Below are 6,000 nucleotides of genomic sequence, written 5' to 3'. Positions count from 1 at the left end.
AGAAATAAAGGGAGCTTCTCCTTCCTGTTGCAAATACTGTAAAGGTGTAAATATTCGCGTGGGATTTATTATGCGAATTTCGCGAGTTAAACAAGGTCACCAAATTAAATACCGCTGTTTTAATACATAACGTACATATTCATAATGTAAACGCGAATATTAATACCGCTAAATATGAGGTCTGTTAGAAAACTGACCTTTTTATTTTTTGCAAAAACTATATGGATTTGAATCATGTGCGCTTGCATCAGCCAAGCTTGAAACTTCGTGCGCATGCGTGAGTTTTTTCACTTTATACCTGCCTGTCAGTTGCAAATGACGCAACTGACAGGCAGGTATAAAGTTTGCATTAATGTTATCTTGGTTCTTCCTGGGTGGTTCTTATGGCAAATGATCCAATCCCAAGCAAGGACTATTTGTATATAAAAATGTATTTCCTAAAATGATACATTATGGGTTTCAAATGAAATTTATGTAGCTTTTTACCCCTCGAAATCCTCAAAAAGCTTCTGCTGAGCATCCCACAAGGGCACTGCCCTTCGACCCCACCAGGGGCCCTGCGGCCCACTGGACCCCCAACTCAAGGATTTGAACCCCCCATTTCACATTCCTATATACGGCCCTGGTCACCTTATCACCTGCATTTTCTCACAATAAATCTCAAAATATAGTACAAGTAGTGTCTGTGACAAAAAAAAGTCCTTGTATGAAAATTACTTTTAATATAAATCATTTCCAAAATTTGATCCAGTTTCAACCAGAAACTCTACAATTAAATGAGGTGTCAACTAGGGATGAAGGTATTGCTCAGTTAGAAGAGTATTGGATTAAAGAATTTAACTGCAGTGATCGACGAATCGCACTGTTGCACGACGTCATGAAATCGTCTTCAAATGCAGAGGTCCACTCGTCTTTCCTAAAACATGACACTGACACAAATGAACAAGGACTTAAACAGCGTGCTTTAGCTGTCATTTTAACAAAACAAAATATTTATTTTCCCTGAAGTTTATCCAAGGTGGTCCCATACTTTACACAGTGAAGAAATTTTGATTAATAGTATTGATCGATTTGTACAGAAGGAGGGCACAAGGGTGGAAAGAATCTTAATTTATACAGTCAACAGTCTCTGTTTAAAGAGACGAAAAAACACACAAGACTGGGATAAAGTCAAACCCTGTATGTTTCTGCTTTTAAAAAAGGCCCATCAATGGCACAGTCTGTATGGATTTTACACCATCTGTTTATTCACAAAGTGTTGGGGTCTAACTGGGCCAAATTATTTTAAAGGACTCAACTATTCCAGCATCTTACATGACTTTCGTCCATATATTGAAAAATGGAATGCTACGCCATTTCAACTGGATCAAAACTGTAAGAAGAATTTCATTAAGAAAAGCGGAATCTACCACAAACTCTTCAATAATAAGAGTAAAAAACACTTAGAGCAGGTTCTTAAATCTGCTAAAACGGTCCTGGCACAGAGTTCAAGATTATGCAAAGAGCAACATTTGGAACATGGAGAAAAATAATCACTTCATTGACGACCCATCCTGATATATCTAAGTTTGTGCCATAATTGGAATGAAATGGTTACCATCAGCCAAATGAAAGCCATGGACATCAAACAAATAACTGCATATTTTAACAAAGGCATTGTTGTATGTTTTATGCAATTGCAAAATCATTTTTTGCAGAACAGCAAACCACTACAGCTTCATCAGTGTCCCTCAATGAAAACATCACAATGTATACACTTCGTGGGACACAACATGGATTTTATAAAAAAGATATAAAGCAAGGCCCTGCTGTAATGGTTCCCCCCCACCACGGACACCTGCTTCTGACTGGAGTAACTGCTGTTGCAAAAGAAATGTTGGCCAGGGTCAGTTCCGGTCAGGTCAGCATTGATCTTATACTGCTAACATTCTGCCATGCATCGAAACTGGCTCCCCCACTGGTATTTAAGATGGTGAGGAGGGTGGCATGACACCCAGCAGGAGAAAAAGCAAGACCTGCCAAAGGGTAGATGAACTCCTTGTGAGCCAGTGGCCATCATGCAACTCACATCCCCCTCGAGGACGAACATAAGGGATTTAACCTGGGACACCAGTCATTGCAGACCTTTGTGCTGCAGATAAACAGAGTCCCAGGCCAGGGAGTGTGCACCATTGCTGCATGGTGCTATATTTGTCAATTAATGAACCACCCCGTCCACATTAAAATCTTAGCCAGAGAGAAGAAATGGTTTGAGAGAGGTGTCAAGGAAGCATTCTTTGTAAAACAGTTGAAACCCAGCCTTAACCGCGGAGCGGGTCTCAGACACGCTTTGTCCCCTGTTTACAATGTGGTACTCAGGTCAAAGCAGTTTCAGTCTTTTGTTCATGGTAATGGGTCATTCATGTCATCAGGAGAGAGTCGTCAAGGGAGCCATCAGGGGAGACTTCCGTCCTGGCATTAGGAGAGTGCTAACTAGAGCACAATAGGTGCTAATTAGAGCTATTGTTTAGTCACTAGCCTATAGCAGTCAGCCTCTCGGTAGGTGGGGTTAGGTTAAAAAAGGTCAGGTGGCTCATGTCAGATCTTGAGCCCGTAGTGCAGCACGTTCCCTCCTTGTGCACAGTCGAGCCAGTTGCTCTTTGTGCTCTGTGCTCCTGACACCAGAAAGTACTTCAGGTCGAAGGTTCTGGTGAATCCTTTTGTTGCATACCACATTCTCATTGTTGCCAGGCCATAGTATGGTGCCCAGTTTGTTGGTATGTAATCTCTGTCATCGTAGTCAATCACTGTTTGATTGAAGCACTCTTTCACATTGTATGTTGGGTATCATGGACACACTCAACTGTGACCTTGGCCATTGAGAATCTGTCCCATGGTATGTGTGGTGATGTGAGGTTTCCCATCTTTGGAGTGATTGCTTTGATGTTGTCTTGTACTGCTGTAGGCTTTTTATGTGGCACAATCCAGGTTTCTTGGCATGTAATCTTCCATGTGAAGACTTTGCCATTACTTGCCCTGACGTGATCTTCTCTTCCTGTAGGCTGGCTTTCTCCATTTACTGAAGATGTACTTCCTTTCGATTGGCTGGCATTTAGCCATGCCCTTTTCTGGCTGAACCTATAAAAACAGGAAGAGAGGTTGAGGTTTAGTATTCTGAGTAATTTTAACCCGCGTACGTAGCTTGTGTTAGATAATATCTGTGCTAATTCTTTGTTTTATGTTAGCTATTAAGTATTTGTGTTATTTGTTTGGAAGTTAAGTTTTACTCTATCATGTGTCCAGGGGAGACCACCCCCTGTTGGTGAGAGCCAGTAACATTAAAAATGTGAGACTAAACCACACCCACTGTTAACACCCACATTGTATAAAGGTGTTGTACAAGTTACTTCATGTGCCTTTCACAAGATGGACACTGTCTGTGAGGGTCCCAGGCCTGGTTTCTAACGTGACCTTGAATAAACTCAAAATGAGGAATACAGTGGTTTGATTTTTGGTAAAGGGCAGAATTTTACATAAAAGAACCAGGTAGAAATAACAATTGGTGCCGAAACCTGGGATGTAATCTGTTCCTGGTGAATGGCGACGGTCCATGTAAACTTTTTACAACCAACAGAAAAGGCGCCTTTATTAGGTAAGCAGGAAACTTGTTATAATCAAATTTCTGCAATACTGAATACTATAAAAATTAAGGTTGGTTGCATAAAGTGATGGTTTCCGTTTGAAATTTCTGTAGTTCTGTGGTTAACTTGAAGAGTTGTTGGAGGTCATCTTTCTTTTTTTCTAATATTTATGATCATTTTAGTAGTTGGGGTTAAAGTGCAGCTGTTTGTTGTCCAGCTGATGCTGAGGAGGAAGGCTCGATGCGGGGAGAGGAGGGTCCCCCATGCCATAGTGTTGCTACGATGAGAGACTATTATCAAGGAATGATCCGCCTTGGTAATGAGCCTCGAATGTTTGTTATTTTTCATAAATGTGGCGTGGCTTACGTTACAGGGGCGACTCTGTGCGGTTCTGTGGGGTTAAAATTGGGTGTAGGACAACAAGGTTAGTTTAGTTTTTGATAGTATTATGTAGTGAATTTATTTTGTTCTGAGTTTCTTTTAATGCATGCTAAATTCTACTCACGTGAGGTTGGTTTGGATCCATGTTTGTCTGTTTAACTGTGGTGTTATATGTTTAACACTTTTCGTTGCATTCTGACTAACAAGTTACTTTGGTGTTTGCAGGGCTGTGAAATGAAAACTGTGAAATCCGAGGAAAATTCGCAGGGTCCTAGGGCCTTGTGGGGCCCCAGAAACCAAATTAAATTTTCATCTACTGATACATTTTCCAACATCTCCTGGAAGAACAAATCTCAAAATTAGTACATATTTAAATGATCCTGTATTCAACCTTTCATTTGAACCATCAATGATCATGTTGATATAACAGAATATGACATGGAAGTAGGACCTGGTATGATTTTCCTTTTAATTGTAAACCAAATTATGCATTAACTCAGAACAATTAAACTACATGAAATTCATGAAGACTGAAAAGAATGTTAAAGTATTTCAAAAACCACAGCTAAAGCTTGTACAATATTTTAAAAATCAGGGTAAAATATCAATAACATGCCTTATAGTAAAAAGCCACACATTCAAATGTAAATTCCTGTAAATCCACTCAAAGCCACAATGTCTTTTTTCCCATGAAAAAAGTCTACATTAATAAAAACTAATTTACATTGTTGTGTAAATTCATGTAGCCTAAATTCATTCAAAGCCACAATGTCCTTTTTTCAATGAAAGAAAGTCTAGATTTGTAGCATGGCCCAAGCAGAGGGTCACCCCTTTGAGTCTGGTCTGCTTAAGGTTTCTTCCTCAGAGGGAGTTTTTCCTTACCACTGTTGCTCTGGGGGTTGGTAAGGTTAGACCTTACCTGTGTGAAGCGCCTTGAGGCAACTCGGTTGTGATTTGGCGCTATATAAAGGAAAATAAATTGAAAATTGAAATTGATAGATTAATGAAAGAAAAAAAGGCACATAATCTTTTCTGAAATTCTGTTTGAACAGCGCAATGTTTTCCAGGGAGAGAAAAAAATTCTTACCACTTCACTTTTCCCGTTCATCTTTCAGGTGTTGATGAAGCCAGCAACAACTCCACGGATTCTTGTCCTTATCACACTTTTTCAAACCGTCTTTCTCGCCATCTTCGCTCTGTCTGATGTCGCTCCGTGACACAGATATGCTGCAAAATTCTTCTTTTAAAAACTTGAAAGTTCTAAAAGTTTGCGATGTCCACATGCTACGTTTAGCTAAGCTTCACACAGGGGCCACACAGTGTCACCACAGCAACCAACCAGTCCCGCTTTACGACAACTGTCGTGAGTGGCTGTTACGACAACTCGTAACAGCCAGGCTTTGAGTGGCTCGAAACTCCACGGATCCGAGGAAACTGATATGTATCTGTAACACACAGATCAGTGTCCGCGGACTTATAAAACTTGCATGATGTCGGAAAAAAGAACGCTTTGCGATAAGCATTTTAAAAACTCAGTAACGATCACAAAGAGTACAACACTAATACCGCCGCCCCCCTCCCCATGATGAAGTTTTCACAGCCCTGTGTTTGTTACGTACCGCGGTCTGTCTTTTCTGTTTAAATGAGTACATTTTGGAGAAAACGGGGTTGTTGCCTGGTACCATGGTCTATTCTTTGTTCTGTCGGATAATAATTTATGACCGGTACAGCGGGGTTTCCAGCGGGGTCCCATTCTATTTGCGTTAGCGGCTAAAATGCTAACTGATCTTAAAATAACGTGTGAATAAATTTAATCGTATATATAGACACCGATCAAGTCACAACAATTTAGTGGATTGGCTCGTCGAGTTATTTAATCGATTTTTAAATTTTAAAACACTTTTGAAACTTACTTAGCACGGAGCTATGCGATCTAAGCTAAGCTAGTCTAGTCTTTCTTACTGCTCGCTCGAGGTTGTGAGACGGCGCAACTTGGTGT

Source organism: Thalassophryne amazonica, chromosome 11, assembly GCF_902500255.1.
Source record: "Thalassophryne amazonica chromosome 11, fThaAma1.1, whole genome shotgun sequence".
Taxonomy (NCBI): Eukaryota; Metazoa; Chordata; class Actinopteri; order Batrachoidiformes; family Batrachoididae; genus Thalassophryne; species Thalassophryne amazonica.
Note: the sequence above shows the minus strand (reverse complement) of the source record.